Here is a 17,788-nt window from a genome sequence, read left to right as displayed (position 1 = left end):
GGTTAAATACCGAGCTTTTTCAAGGTGAAACAAACATAATGCTTCACTTTAAACCATTAAGTACTCAAACAGTAAGTCACATGTCATTACAAATACGAATTAGTGAGTTATTGATTAATTACAAATTAAAAAATAATAAATTATTTAAAGAAACACCTCATACTGAAGTAGATTCCTTACTTACAGTTAAAAGACCAACTATAATGGTCTGAACCACTTAACGGTTGATGTATAAATAACACAAATAAATATATTTTAAACACAATCAACATAAAACAGGTAATCTTAACTATAAAAGCTATTTAAAGCCCTAGGAATAAACCTGTGATGTGAGTCTAAAAACTTCACTGCTAATATTTAATGACCAGTGAAACCTAAATCTAGTCTCAAAAATCTAAAAAACTACTTTAACTGTTTGAATAAACCTGACTGATTGGCCACACTCGCAACCCTGATGAAACTACAAAACTTTACAAACGGGCCTGTCTTAGTTTCAGAACACTATTGATGTTAATATGTTCATTCAAGCCAAGAAACCGGCTGGAATCCAGTTTCAATTGCCAAAACAGTACCTGATATTCGAGCCTGGTTTCCCAGCTGCCACCCCTAACATCTGGTGTAACATGCTCCAGAACAAGGCCAGTATTTCTGAAGCCATGTTGATATGAAAGACTATGGTTTAAGCAATAACTTAAAAACTGAAATAATGCCTCACCTCTAAATTTGTATCCATGCTTCAGAATGATTAGTTTTATGGCAGATACTTGCAAAGTCAAGATAATTGAATTTCAGAGAGTTTTTTACTGATCCACTTGATGTTAGGGCTATGGGTGATAAAGCATGCCATCAGGTTCAGATCTACCTGAAATTTACTTGAAGCATGGAAGGAAATGAATCAGAAAATGGGTGTGCAATATTCTATCATGTATCTTAAATTTTGCAAAAAGAAAGTACTGAAATTGAACTCATCTATTAACTTATATAATGAACATAAATCAAAACTTTTGCAATAAATTTTGATAGCAAGCTGAGATAATTTAAGATAAATTTAAAAAAGAGAAACAGATCCAGGGAAAAAAAGAACATTAAAGAAATTTGAGATAAATAAGGCTGATTATGAAAACAGGGCATTTTACGACAATTGGAGTAGCTCAAAAAAGACACATCTGTCAGTGAAGTTTGTCAAGGAATGCAAATAACTCCAAATGTAGCTGTAAATGTGAATAATTATGTGAATTCAAAATCTGCCCTTTCTGTGGAGTGCAAAATATTTTTAGATCCCTGTTGATGTGAAAGACTATGGTTTAAGCAATGATTCAAAAACTGTAATAACGTCTGGCATCTGAATTTATATCCATGCTTCAGAAGTGTCCGTTTTATTGCAGGTACTTGTAAAATTAAGGTAACTGACTTTCAGAGATTTTTTACTGATCTATCTGTTGTTAAGTCTAAGGGTGGTGTGCATGCCATTAGGTTCAAATCTTCCAGATAGTTTACTTGAAGCATGGAAGGAAATGAATCAGCGAATGGGTATGCAATATATTATTATGTATCTTAAAGTATGCAAAGGGAAAGTACTGAAATTGAACTCTTCTATTCAGTTATTATATAGTGAACTCAAATCTAAAGTTTTGCAACAAATTTTGACAGTAAGTTTGAAATAATTAAAGAGAAAATTATAAATGAGAATGACATACAGGAAAAAAAATTAAAGAAATTTGAGATGGACAAGGCTGATTATGAGAACAGGACAATTTATGACAATTGTCATAAATTGACATAAAGTAAATAACAATAAATAAAATTGCAGTAGATTGAAAATAAGATATATCTGTCAGTGAAGCTTGTCAAGCAATTCAAATAGCTTCAACTGTGGCTGCAAATGGGAATAACTATGTGCATTCAAAATCTGGGACAGAATACGTTTGTAGAAAACATAGGTAATGTAACAGCGTAATTTTTAATAACAATAAAGGGAACAATGGTTGTGTAAGAAAGTCACTACAACATTGCACAATACAGAACAGCAATGTTCAGTCTGGAAATGGAACAGCCATTTGGGGGTCAAATTATTTAGAGAATCAACTGATAGAAATTTATCAGAATTAAGAAGGTCTAGCACAACCACCCATAAGAAAGAACCATTGGAAGAATAAGTGTGGCAAGAGAAACAAACAAACAAAAAATAAAGTTAATTACAGGCACTGTGCCAGATATTTATTTTATAATAGTAAATGTGTCAAGTCATGTACTGAATGTAGCTGAAATCAACATATTACAATGTGGCTGGTCTTTTGTGCCAGTGTCTAGAGCAGGCATTATGCAGAACATAAATAGCTTAAGAAACTGTTAGAAAATTTAATTTTATATGTTTATTCAATGAAAACACTGATAATACATATCGCTTCTTCCAGCCTAGTACTTTTAATCCATCACTGAGACCTCAACTGAAAGCTTTTTAATTATTCAGAAAAAGAGTTTAGGAAAGTTTTAACAAGTAAACCTGTAAAGAGTTTTTATAATTTAACAGTGGAGGAATGAAAAGCACTGAACACATTGAAGTGGAATAAGGATATTTTTATTACCAAAGCAGATGGGGAAATGGTTATTTTAGATATTTTGTGTTATGAAAATTGTATGATGGAAATGCTGACTAATGAAATTAATTGTAAAAAAGGTAAGATAAACAGATATTTCTAGAGAATACAGAATGACAGCTTTTCTGATTGAGGAGTCATTGTTAGAAGGTTTAATAGATATTAAACTGAGTTTTAGAATAACCCCATCTAAGGTGAGTAAAAGATGTGAAAATAAACAAAAAGATATATTGGAAAATAAGGATAGCAAGTCCCTATATTCTAATACTACTGGAACTTTTAGATGTTATTTCATCTTAAAATGTTATATTTGTTGAGCAAAACTATACTGACAATTGGGGCTGTGATATCCCTAAGTTATTTGAATATATTTGCGACTAATTGAAAGAGGGATTGCATATATATATAGGTCTGAATATATGAACACTGCTATTTTATATAAGAGTTTTATTGATGACATTCTTATTGGATGAAACAATAAGCTAAGGCATTTACAAGATTTTATTTGCAAATTATTTTTGAACTACTTAAATACGGCATATAGTTATTTAAAATTTTCTTTTAATTATGACACTGAAAGAATAAGGTTTTTGCACTTAGAAGTCTATAAAGATAAGGAAAGAGAACAGTCTATAACAAAGTTATTATAAATCATTATAGACCATCAAATTTTAAATTTCAGAAGCATGCATTCAATAAAGTTAAACAATAATGTTTCTAAAAATCAGTTTATATGAATTAGCAGGCTGGCTGAAATTATTTTTTTAAAGAAATTATGTATCTTGCTTAGAGATTTTTTTAATACAGACTATCCTTTGAAACGGTTCACATTATGAATCTGGTCTGTGAAGGCTGAACCATAGTATTCAAGCCAGTTAACAGTTAAGAGTATCAATTAATGTAAAAATGAAAAGACTACCAGGGTATTGAACAGTTCAGTTGATTCAGGCATAATTAAGGAAATTGTTAAGAACAAATAAAGAATTCTTGAAGGCTTTCTACAGACTTGTGTAAAAGTGGGAGAAGGACCAATTTTTATTAAGAAAATATGCAGACATTTGAAAGAAATTTCTGACAGGGTGGTGTACCCTCAGAGGTGTATAATAAGGTTGGAATTTTAAATGTTTTGATTATAATCAGAGTAAATAAATAACACACGGAACAAATTATGCTGTATTAGAAAATTATAACATGTACCTGGAAAGTTTAATTGCAATTTTAGACATGCAGTGTATGCAGCCTGCTGTTGCATGTGTTTTTATATAGGTAAAACTTAAGGAATCTCCAGATTAGAATTCATGAGCTATAGAAAGATGACATAAATAGTGTAATAAGTAAGCATTTACTTAGTACTCCAGAATGTAAAGTTTGTTGATGTTGTTTTTTTTATGTCATTGATAAATTTATAAATGTTAACATTAGGTCTGATGCTAAAGAAGAAGAATTGTAATGGGAGAAGTAACACTTCCATGTGAGATTGAATGTTTGCTGTATTCAGGTATTAACCATAAGAGAACTGTGATATTCTGCATCAAACCAGCAGCCTACTGATGCCCAAAACAAAGATGGAGCTGTGTGTTTCATTTTTTTTTTTTTTTTTTTTTTTTTTTTTTTTTTTTTTTAGTGATTGGTATGAAGTATTTATTTGAAGAGTTGATCTAAGTGTGTATACAAAGAATAATGAGGTATTTTAAGACAAAAGTACTTACTGTGTATCTTGAGAAAGAAATGATTTTATTATTTGTGGAGATTTGTTGGTTTATGTTATTTGTTTTATATTTTTCAACAAAAAGCTTTGTATGTACTAGTAAGTTTTATAGCGGTGTAAATATTTCCCAGAGTCACAGATAGTGATTGTGGGTAGAGTAATGAACTTAATTGCTCTGAGTTTATTTCCATATCTCCAGAGAAATCTAACAGTTGTAGTGAGAAATTAGTGAAGGATTAATTGTGAGGCCAAGCTATGTAGAAGGTTCAAGATATATATGTAACTGCTACAGTGTCAAATTTTCAGACAGCAGATTAATGCCAGGAAAGTAACAGATGTTTTCCAACAAGAAAGAATATTTTGAGAAACTTTTGCAGATTGTTCTTGCATAAGAAATATGTGTAAGTGATTAGGATGGGGAAGTAATATGATGGAGTGAAAGGGTTTGTTTTGCAGAAAGTGTCAGTACTGCACTTTCAGGACAAAATAACTACATGTGTTATGAGACAAGACCAGCTTATTAAAATGTATATTAATTTCAATTTATTAATGATTCTATAATGATACTATAATATGATTGTTAAAAAGCAAATATAATTTGTATGCAGGGCTGGAAAAAAATACAGCTTCATAGGCTACAGTAGTGCTGTTTCTTAAACTGCATTCTTTTAGTATGTAATAAGAGAGAATAGTACGTGTTGCATGAAGTCGAGGCATGTAGTTACTACAAAAGGAATTTGTTAGCCTGCCTCCTCCAGGCTAACAGTGCATTGTTGCTAGGGCAGGTTTGAAACATCCAATGTCAGAAACAAGATCCCTTGGAAGCAGGTAGATCATGTATAGAAGGGTATTCATGTGAAGTCCGAGGCAAGAATCATTAGGGATGAGGATATTTGCAAAGTTTTTCATTAGTCAGAATCATTGTAATGTAATAAAACTTCATGATCAGTTTTGACAAGAAAATGTATAAAAGATGTAGTTTGTCTCTTTTCAGGGAGACTATTTTGACATCTGCTATGAAGACTGTCTCCCAGAGCTGTAAGAATAAAATTTCTGTTTGCACATCCTAAACTGTTCTTCCTGACTAAAGGCATAAAAGGTAAATTCTTAATGTCATTTATGTATGACTATAACAGATGGAATTTAAGACAGTACAGTAATTGTGTCACAGTATTATATGTTGGTGGGTGAAATAAACTATGGAATGGATGAATGAAAAGTGATGTGAAAGCTGTGAAAAGGGAGACAGAGACATGTTCATACAAGTGATATTCATATTAGTGCACCAGTGAACATACCGCATTCCTTTTTAATGAAAATTCATGGATGAATATAATGATAAATGGATACATGGGAAAAGAATCATGGTAAGAATAGAAGTTAAACAGGAGTGTCCCTTAAATATGCATATTTTTGTTCTAATGAATGCAAGTATATAAACATTTATGTCAGAAATGTGTGACGTACGTTGGAAGATGGTGAAGGAAAGTGAGATACCATTATGTCTGTCTTACACAAATGATTTGGTTAATGCAGCAAAAAATAAAGGATGAATGAACAAAAGTGTTATAACAACTGAAATATTATGACTTTCCAAGATGGCTGCACACTGATCAACAGCTTAACTTCAGCTCTCCTAGTGTGAAAGAAAAAACTGAGACACAGGCCAGGAGCTCTGTCACTTTTAGTAAATTAAGTTACTGTCTACTAAGTATACTGCCTGGATGCCAGCAAAGAAGACACTATGAGAGCCTAAAAGAAAATCAACTAGAAAAGGTAAAGATAAAACACTGGGAAGAATCCTGCAGTGTTCAACAAAAAGCAAATCAAGCTCCAGACATGGCTTCCATTAATCTAGAGGAAAAATATGTCAAATGTGCTTAGAGTTGATTAAAATAAAAGAAACATTGAAGGAATATGTCAACTCAAGTTTGGAAAAAAAATGGAAGAATCTTTAAACAAATATTCAGGTGACCTGATACAACTGCAAAAATCAGAGCTAAGGAATAAGTGGCTGGATGAGTATGATACTGTTCAAGAAGAGATGTTTCAAAAAAAGTGTTAGAATTTGAGGACAGAGACATAGGGAAAATAAGAGATTTTCAACTGCACCATAGAAACTAGAAGGAACAGATTATATTAATTTTATGAAGGCACAAATAAGCAACTGGACTGGTATTTCACAGCAGGAACTATTAATTGAAAGGGCACACTGTGTGCATGCCCAAAATCTGGCCACAAGAAAGCATCTAACACTTACATTAGTAAAGGTGCAAACCTACTAGCAGAAAGAATTGATCCTGACAAAATTGTGGAAAAAGGGAAATATTAAAAATTGGAGACAGTAGAGTGTTTGTGGAAAATGATTATTCACTGCACACCAGGCAGAAGAGAAACACATTTATTTCGGCAAACATGGAATGCTGAGAGGCAGGTATGAGGTTCAAGCTGCTTTATCTAGCTGTCTTCAGAATGTTTTTCCTGAAGGATCATACTCATTTTTGATGCAGAACAGGCAAAGGAAGAAATACAAAAGTGTGTCAAACAAAAAGTCTTCCAATAAGCAGAAGATGACTCTGCTTCTCATTCTCCTGATAATAAAGCACAATGAGAGACTTTCTAGTGAAACCTTTTCAATTGTTAAAAAGGACAATGGCTGAGAGACAGATAAAAGCACAGGAGTTGACTAGAAGAATTAGGAGTACCTTGGAATTGAATTGGAGTCTGGATGTGAGAGATGGAGATGAACAGTAAGAAGACCAGCAACACAAAAGTAGTAAATAAATATGAGACTGCAAAGCATCAATCACATTTGTGAAATACTGCTGAATAATAAAAAGTGGAAAAGTGGACTTTTGTTGACTTTGTATTTGCCTCAATTCATATCATTAATGTTTGGAAGGACACTGAGGGGAGGAGAAGATGAAGGGAAAAGGTAACTGTAAGTAAAACAATTTCTGTCCCTAACAGTATTTCTATGAAACATTTTATGATTCAAATTGCATGTTTTAAAGCAGAACATTTTTAATTGTTCTTGTATGTGATAAAGATACTAACATAAACAAATGCCTTCTTTCTTTCTTATTTCTTAGTATTAATAAACCTAGGTATTACAATGCAAAAAGAGAAAAAAAGGGCTAAACAAAAGCATGTTTATGTTAATAGGCTGTAATCTTTGGTTGTTCAGGTGGGGGAATTGGGTACAATAGTACACAGATCATAATATATGTTGAGCTGATATGGTTGCTCTTACTTTTGCATAGGTGAATGTCTGCATTAAGATCCTTGCCTTACTCTAATAATAAGTTTTATGTGGAAACAAGTAAATAAGAAAACAATAAATATAATTAAATGTTTTCCTTTAGCAATGTGTTTCACGTTATCTTTAGAAGCCTGCAGCTGAGGACTACATTGTTTCTTTTGTTTCCATGTAGACAAGCTGATTAAAGGTCAATAAAAAAGCCAAAACAATGTTTATTGAAGGTTAATGTTTTCTGAAAGCATGTAAGATGTTTTCACAGCTGGGAGGGGAATAAAGATAAAATAGAACAGACACCCATTAGTGTAAGGAGAAGCACATGCAATAAGATGTCTGAGCATGGATAATCTCAATTTCAGGTTAGTTATGGCCTGTGTTTGCAACTGTCTTTTTGGGACAATTGTCCTATTAGGAAGGCTAAACTTTATTATTTAAAGATGTATATAGTTTTGTGTGTTTATATTAAATTAACAGCTTATGGGGGTGTTCTGAAGGGGTTTGTTTGTTTTTAAAGGTTTTCATTAAAACAAAAAGTGTTGTAAAATGAGGCATAGGTTTCAATGCTGATGATCATAAAAAGATATATAAAGGATCAAACTGCCAAACATTAACGGGTGCATGTATCACAAAGCTGGAAACAGACATTTAAAAAAGCTGTCATAGAAATAGTTGGGAATAATGACTTCTTAACATAATGGTGACATTTTCAATATTATCTTGGAATGAGAATGGTCTCATAGCTATAGATAAAAGTAAAAAAAAATTTTATTATATCGAAAAAAGCAGAGTGCAAATAGCATTGCTCCAACAGACACATTTGGAAAGAACTGAGCATGTAAATTTGATAAAAAAAGGATTTCAAAATGGATATTCATCAGAATATTGGGACCAAAGGAAAACAGGAGTACTTACATTAATTACTAGATGAGCTCCAATACTGACAGAAGAGGAAAAAAGATAATAATGGCAGATTTGTGGTAGTAAGGAGCTACTAGCAAACAATGAGAATTACAATGTCATGTATTTATGTTCCGCCTATAATTGCTATTATGGAGCGTAAACATTTTTGCATGAAATAATTAGCCTTCAGCAGGGAGTATTACTTATAGGTATGGACTAGAATTTGATTTGCAACACTGAAAATGTACTGAAGGGAAAATATAACAAAGGGTACATTTCTGAATAAATGTATGAAAACACTTGGTATGCAAGATGCAGATTAAGTAATAGGAACACAGAGAGAATTTACATATTATTCCTCAAGGTACAGTAACTGGGATAGACTAGACAGACGTTCACAGGAACATGTGCTTTTAATTGTGAACTTTGAAACACATCTAATAACTACTTCAGTTCATATGCCAATAATTATGAAGAAAAAAATGCAGGGTGATGAAGTAAAGATGCTCCCCCACCTACCTGTTAAAAAAGAGAGGAGTTTAAGGAATGGGTAGTGAAAATTATTTGGGAGTTATTAGGAAAGATAGAAAATACTCCAAAAGTTATAGCTAGTGAGTGGGATAAAATGAAAGTAGACTTGAAAAATAAGGTAGACATAAAAGAAAACGAGATATGATTAAGAAGTAACAAGAATTATTTAGAGGGGTTGTAAAGGTTTAAAGTATTACAGAATAAGGGGAATCTCAGACAAGAAGAGGTGCAACTGTAGAGCACTTAACAGAAAATAAGGGAGTACCTGGACAATATGCATTTATTTGGAAAGATTGTTATTAAGCATTTTTTTAATTATAACTCCACAGCAAAAAAACTTTTGGCACAATGACTTAGGTAACAGAAAGTAGAAAGGATTGCTTACAAACTTAGAGGCCTATAGCAAGAAAAATAGCCAGAGATTTTGTAAAGGTATTAGAGATATTTTGGAAATTTTATGAAAAGTTGTATACAGCAGTGAAGTGGGGAAATAAAGAAAGAGTGCACATTGAAATATTTATGGAAGACTAATCTTAAAGTTACAGATAGATGAGGCTCAACAATTAACAGTTAAGACAAGATGAGGTGAAATAAAAATGGTGATAAAACTGCAAAAATCAGAGCTCAAAAGGAAGAAGTAGCTGGCTGGGTATGAGACTGCTCAAGTAGAGATGTTTCAAAAAATGTTAGACGTAGAGGACAGAGAATGCAGGGAAAATATGAAGCTAGGAAGGAAAACAATATTAAAGATTTACAAGGTTTTAACAGTATTGTAAAAGGAAGGAAACCACTAACATCCTGGAAACAAGCTGTGGTGGCTGTAATACATAAAGAAGGTAAAGACCCATTAGATCCAGCTTCATATCAGCCCATTTCAACTTTAAACCATAATTATAAAGTGTTTGTGTTTATAATGGCTAAAAGAATGGCAAAGGTATTAGCAAAATTTAAAGATATGGATCAGTGTGGTTTTGTGGAGGGAAGAAAAACATTTGAAAACATTAACAGAACAGTGATGATCCAAAAGGGAAGCAGAATGTAAAAACATACAGCTGTTGTTGGTGGCTCTTGATGCAGGCAAAGTATTCAACAGAAAAAGCTGTGATTTTATGAGTAGGGGAATGGAAGCATTTGCATTTCCTGATACAATAATGATGTTAATTAGGAGGGTATAGGAGGGATTGGAGACAAAAATCAAAGTGGGAGGTTTCCTCTCTGATAAATTGTGTCTGAACAGAGGAACCAAGCAGGGGTGTCATCTTTCCCCTTTGTTATTTGCATTATATTTAGAACCACTGGAAAAGAAAATAATGGACTCAGAAATTCAAGGATATATTTGGTATGGTGTTCAAGAAAAGTTGGTTTTATTTGCAGATGATGTTATTTTGTACTTGACAAAACTAGAAAAGGACATCTTAGTGCTGTGGAACATTCTGAGCCAATCCAGTTTTTTTTTTTTTTTTTGAGATTTAAAATTAATGAAGATAAAACAAATGCTATAGCTGTAAACTATCTAACCATACATGAACTGGTTCAGCAATACCTATACTGATGGGGAGGTGATAAATTGAAGTATTTAGGAGTATGGTTTAAAAAGAATGCTGTTGTGGCAGTTAAGGATATGTGGGGAGAGACTAAACAAAATATAATAAAAAAATGAGAAACTGAAAGCTCTTGCCTATGGATATGGATAGCAAGATACAAGAAGTAAAATGTTTTAGTCCTGTCCCTTTAATTTTATACACAGGTTAGGCATATTTTTTCAACCAGAGGAAAAGTTGTGGATAGTAATTAATAAAGAGCTGAAGGATTTTATCTGGGAGGAAAATAGGGCAGGAGTCAAGTGAGATAAGTTGATTATTTCAATATTGCAAGGAGATTTAGGATTACCTGACTTGAAAGGACGTTTTAGAGCTATACAGTTAAGGCTGTTATACATAACACAAGTAGAAATCTACAATTCAAAGTGGAAAGGGATGATGATGAAGTGAGGGGGAGGAGGTAATTCAAAAAATAAGGAAATAGTGGGATTTTGGATGCAGATCCTTAAGTAGAATAACAGTCATTCAGTATATTATATTTATATAGTAGCAGAAAGTATACTAAGAACTAAGCCAACCTGGGAGTAGAGAAAGGAGATTCTGATGCTACGGATGATTGCAATTAGAGGAACAGAGAATAGGCAGATGGGGCTGAAATTTATTGGAGGAAGCTGACAAAGGAACCAAAGTTTTGGGAATAAATAATTAGAGAGGTAAAGGTAATAGAAAGGGAACGGGCCTGCAGGCTAGAGATTGTCTTCCCTATCAGGGATTGATAATAGAGAATAGCAAAGAGAAAGGGATATGGGAGTCCTAAGTGAAAGACCTGGACTGGTTGAGTTTTTAGTTGAATCTAAAACAGAAGCTGCTGTTCAAAAAGGGATAATTTGCACAGCATGTCAAATATTGCAAGATAACTAAACGAATCAATCAGAGGAGATCACAAAAGACTGGGAAGAGAGGTTAGATAAATAATTCACACAGAAACAAAGGGAGGACATATGTATGGCTCCCATATAGGCAACAAAGCTTAGAAGATTTAGTATTTTTGCCTGGTAGTGTATGCATGGGTACTTTTATACCCCAAGCTGACTCCAAAGAATTTTTTCTCAGGTATATGGCAAATGCTGGAGGTGTAATGGGGAAGAAGGATATACCTAGGAACATATGTTGTAAGAGTATAATGAGTTGGCAGACTTTAAAAATTCCCTACAGAGTACAATGTCAAGAATACTAGGCAAGCAAATGAGTGTAACTAAGGAAATTATTTTTTGAGCTGGGATACATGATCTGAATTGCCTATAAATACTAAGACTTTCTTAAGTTTAATTCTGGAGGCTGCCTAAAAAAAACAATTATTAGAAAATGGAAATCAAAGTTTAAACCAACCATACTTGAAGTAGTGAATATTTAACAGAGATAAAAGAACAGGAAGTGGAATCTTTAGAAAAGCATCAGAGTAAATTACAAAGAAAAAATAGAACTTGTAGGGACAATATATGCATAAAATGTTCTGGAGGAGGAATGAGGTTTAAGAGAAGAAAGGAAATGAACAATTTATGGAATGTTGGATTGATTATATCGTACAGAACAATATATGTGTTCCAGAATGTTTGTAAATGTGAACTTGTTAATATAGTTTGATTACTTTTATTTAAATTTAAGTTTGATTTGTCACAAGTGATAATTCAATACATGTTTAAAAAATAATTGAAACATTATTTTAAAAATGTGGATTTAAGCTTAAACAAAGAAAAAGTAAGGTGGTCGGTAAAATAAAGAGTGTGAATAGAATTTATTATCATAGGAAGAACATTAGTATATTAGGCATTATGTTTCAGGGATACAAAAACATACAGAAATAATGGAATGTGAAATTTTAATAAATAAAAAATACTGGCATGGTGAAACATTTTAACTTAATGTACAATGAAAAGGTAAATATGTTGAATACGTACATTTTGGACAAACTTGCTTATGTTGGAGTTATTTGTATGTTTCAAGGAAAATTGAAAAGGACAACAACAGCAGCAGTGGGTTCAGGAACAAAAGCTGACACAGCATATCCAAGAATTTATTCAATAAAACACACAAAAGGTGTAGTCACATAAAAATCCAAAAGGTATAAACAGTATTCCAAGTGCTTTCGTCTCTGATGAATCAGAGACTTTTTCAAGGAAATTAGAAAACTGTTACTGAGCTCAATTTAAACAAACAGATTCACCCCCAATTAACATTGAACCAATAAAATAAAACCACATAATGAACATTCATAAAGTTCATAAATATTCAGCAATCACAGTACAATTCAACCACAGAACCCATGTCATGATAAAAAAGACACTAAAATGTACAGCAAATAACACACCAATCCCCAAAAATCATGCCCTTGTTAAAATAGTGTAGGTAAAAATGCTATTAATAAACATATACATATGTACATATAAAATGTAAATTACATAAATACATGCAAAAAATGTATATCAATTCATTTGTCTATTTAATGCTTTTAACTTCAAGAAACAGGCTAAGGATAGAGTATCACTGATACCCGGCCAGTTTATCGCATTAGTTTTAATCTGCCATAGTGCCTCTTGTTTCTCCAGTTGTAGGGTCCATGGGCCACCCCTTGGGTCTATGTCTAAAGCATCAATTATCGTAAATTTAAAATCATATATTTTTTACATGTATTTATATAATTTTACATTTTATATTTACATATGTATATGTTTATTAATAGCATTTTTGCCTACACTATTTTGACAAGGACATGCTTTTTGGGGATTGGTGTGTTATTTGCTGTACATTTTAGTGTGTTTTTTTATCATGACATGGGTTCTGTGGTTGAATTGTGCTGTGATTGTTGAATATTTATAAACTTTACAAATATTTATTATATGGTTTTATTTTATTGGTTCACTGTTAATTGGGGTGGATCTGTTTGTTTAAATTGAGCTCAGTAACAGTTTTCTGATTTCCTTGAAAAAGTCTCTAATTCACCAGAGACGAAAGCGCTTGGAATGCTGTTTATACCTTTTGGATTTTTATGTGACTACACCTTTCGTGTGTTTTATTGAATACATTTTTGGATAAACTGTGAGTCAGCTCTTGTACCTGAACCTACTGCTGCTGTTTTTGTCATTTGGAGTTTGTGTGACCTACTACGTTTTTTACAAAATTGAAAAGGAAGTGCTAGAATTTTTTTTCAGTTTGATATAGGGTTTGAGAGTGAATGTTATTGAAAGAGGAAAACATACAATAAAACTAAAGAAGGTGCTAGGTCTGAAAAATCCTATTTTTAGCATCAATGTATCTATTTTGGGTTATTAATAGTTTGAAAAAACAAAAAAAATAATATGATAAGAAAATTGTTATATGAAAGGTATGTAGAGATACAGAAACAAGTAAAATGGAAAAGAAGGGATGAAAAAGAGATCATGGAAAGAAAGAAATATGAAACTAAGGTAAAGCTATGAAACTAAGGTAAAGCTATGAAAAGAGACATGGAGGAGTTCTCAGATTATGTGGCCCAGGCAGGTATAATCCTAGCCCTGAGCAGCATCCTACCATTGCCGAGAATGAAACCGTAGTACAAGCAGAAAATGAATGACTTCAACAATAGGCTAAGTTTCTGGTGTCATATTAAGGGGATCCAGTATCTGTCTGCTTGGGATGACATGACTGAACGACCTTGACACTTTGCCAGAGGTGGCCTGCATCTGTCACCCCTGGGTTTCCTGATACTGGCTAAGGATCTTGTCACCCCTATAATGCCTTTTTAGGCGATGTTTCAAAGACAAAATTACCATGGCAACAGCTATAAATAAATGCAATCTGAGGGTCATGATGCTCAATGCTAGAAGTCTAAATCTCAAGATGCACTTGCTCAAAGCACTCCTCAAAATGGAGAACATTGACATTTGTGCTGCAATGAAGACCTGGTTTAAAGCAGTAGAAAGCACCCCTGCGCTACCAGGCTATAATTCATTCCACACCTTTCGGCCCCAGAACATGGACCGAAGCTCCAAAGACAGTGGTGTTTCCATATTCATAAAGGATATGCATGCCTCCAGACTAGTAGCCCAGCATAATGCATCTGAGATACTTCAAGTACAACTAACATTGGGTAAGACAGCGATTCAGGTCATAGCCTGCTATAGGTCCCCAACCATGTCCCAAGACTCTCACTCCATGTTCCTAAGCACCCTGGAAACTATTAGGGTCCAACCCAACACTTTCATACTAGGTGACTTCAACTATCCCTCTATCAACTGGGAAAACTACTCATGCACCAATATACTGGCCCAACACTTCCTGGAATTCATCAATTCCAATGCCTTGGACCAGCTCATTCTTACCCCCACTAGAGGAAGCATTATCCTTGACCTGGTTATTACTAACATGGGCAACCATTGCTCTACACCAATATTCAATTCCTCCCTGGTTAGATCCGACCACAAACTAATCACCATGGAAATCCACATCTCACACACATCCCCTGCAAAGGTAACTACCAAGAAAAACTTCTCCAAAACTGACTTTGTGCTCCTAAAAACAAAGGTGGCTAACTTAATGGCACCCATGTCAATGGAAAATAGATGCATGACTGCCGAATCATACACCAGTGCACTGCACGAACACTTACATGAATGCATGGAACTAGTCATGCCCAACAGAACCAAGACACTCTCCTCCAAAAAAAGGAAGCCAATCTGGTGGTCCCCTGCCATTAATAAACTCTGCAACAGAAGGAAGAAATGGTCACAGAAAAAGGTGAAGTTCCAAGACTGGAAAAACTCCCTTATTAGACTCAACAAAAAGTTGAGATCCCTCATCAAAACTTCTAAAGCCAGCTATGAAAGGCAGAATTGCGGCAGACCCTAAAAATCAACTACAAAGCCTTCTATAGTTATATCAAGAATCTCCATGGCAATACCCAAATTTTCTCTGAGTTACTGCAAAATAGTACCTCCTATACTAAGCCAACAGATATTGCCAACATACTGGCCGACAGACTCAGTGCCACCTTTACCCCCCCCCCCCAAAGGATCAATCACAATACTGGTGGTGTGCCAGGCACCCAGCATTACTGCAGCACAGGTTAAGTCTGCATTGTCCAAGGCCAAGAATACAGCTTCCATGGGACCCAACAATATCCCAGGATGTGTTCTACATGAAGTACAAAGTGAGCTGGTACCACATCTGTGTGCCCTGTTTAATCATAGCCTCACCTCAGGTTTTGCTCCTACTGAATGCCGCACTGCTACAGTCATCCCTCTCCATAAAGGGGGAGCGACTACAGACCCTGGGAATTATCACCCTATTAGCCTGATGAGTCTGATACAAAAGGCTATGCAGCGCATCATTATGGATCTAATTAACAAGGATATAGGGAATCTCCAAACTCTAGATCCCACTCAATTTGGTTTTGTGAAAGGTAGATCATGCCTGCTCAACCTGGTCAACTTCTTTGAGTCAGTCACCAGAGCTGTGGATGAGGGCAAGGCAGTTCATACAGCCTACCTCAATCTGGGCAAGGCTTTTGATACCATTCTCCAATCAAGAACTATTGATAAACTCACCAAGCTAGGCATCAACCCCTATATCACTAGGTAAGTTGAAAATTGGTTCACAGATAAAATCCACAGTGCAAAAGTAGCGGACTCCAAGTCAGACTGCTGACCAGTCATGAGTGGATTCCCACAGGGATTGGTCCTGGGTCCTCTCTAGTTTGGCATCTACTTCTCAGAAGTCCAGGCCAACACTGAGGGACTCTGGCTGACCAAGTTCACAAACGACTGCAAGCTAGGAGTCATTAACTCCCCAAGTGATGTAGACATCCTACAGAAAGGCCTCACTGAGACGAAACCATGGCCTTAAGCTTAATGCCAAAAAAAGCATCATCATCCCCTTTGGGAAAAACTCAGTTCCCACTAATTACCACAATGATAGGAGCCCACTGAACACTGAAGGCATTATAAGTGATCTGGGGACACAGGTTGACAGCAACCTCTCCTCCAACCACCACATTGCCACTGTTGTCAGAAAGTCGTTCTATGTGGCACATCTCATTACCAAGGGTTTTGCATCCAGGAAGAAAGAGATCATCATCTTTCTCTCTACTCTTCCCTCATTAGGCCAATCATTGAGTATAATGCCCCATTTGGCATGTACCTTACTAGATACATGCAACAGCTGGAAAGGCCACAAAAGTACCTCATGAAGAGGATCCTAGGCCTTAAACACATGTCCTACATGGACAGACTCAAAAAACTCCAGCTATTCTCTGTCTCATATCGTCTGCTAAGAGGCGATCTCTGCTTGATTTGCAAAGCCATGTCTGACCCAGCTCTGCTAAAAATGCTACATCTAAAGAAATCCCAATCCCTCTGCACCAATGCTCCAGAGACCTCAATCTCATTACTACAATCAATAGAATATGCTGGAGGGACAGGTTCATAACCCAGAGAATGCCCATGCTCTGGAATAGACTTCCCATACATGTCAAGCAGAGCACCTCACTGGCCCTCTTCAAGAGAAATCTTGATGAGTGGATGGGAAACAGAAAGTTCACCCCGGTGATCACTCCAGTGGCTCTACTTGATAGAGGCACTGGGAACTAATGTTGGGTGACACTATGCCAGGGCACTTCTATGGGCTAGGCTTGTAAAGGCTCCAGGGCCATTAGCCTAGTACAAACCTATGAACCTATGAATTAAAACTTGATAAATGTAGAGAAAAAAAGGAAAGACAGCCATGAAAAAATTGAGCAAAGTTTTATTTCTTGTCTATCCATACAGTGATTTATCAGGTGATGTTAGAAATGTGATAAAGCAAAGAAGGAAAAGGCTTAAAGATTTCTGTGAAGCTGAAGTTTTTTTTTTCTGAAGAATTTTGTTAAGCAAGTTTCCTTTTAAAGAAAATATAAAGTAAAAAAGAATAAAGAATGTGTTAGGAGTGCAAAATGTTTTTTTAATTAAAATGAATAAGTATTTTTGGGAAAAGTTTAAAAATGTATATATTGGGAAGATTTCAAGGAAATGAATATAAAAACAATATTGCATGCTAAATATGAAAAAAGAAATAAGGAAGAAATTGATAAATGGGCTAAAATAGTATTTACTGATTTGTCTTTGTTGACTGGGAAAGAAGAGGACCAGGGAGAAAATCTCCATCACAGTACATTTATATTAACAAGCAAATTTCAGACAGTTCTAAGAAAAACAGTTACATTTCTCAGAAAAAAAAACAA

The sequence above is a fragment of the Protopterus annectens genome, chromosome 17.part0, assembly GCF_019279795.1.
Source record: "Protopterus annectens isolate FY-2018-M chromosome 17.part0, PAN1.0, whole genome shotgun sequence".
NCBI lineage: Eukaryota > Metazoa > Chordata > Ceratodontiformes > Protopteridae > Protopterus > Protopterus annectens.
This window is presented reverse-complemented; position numbering follows the sequence as displayed.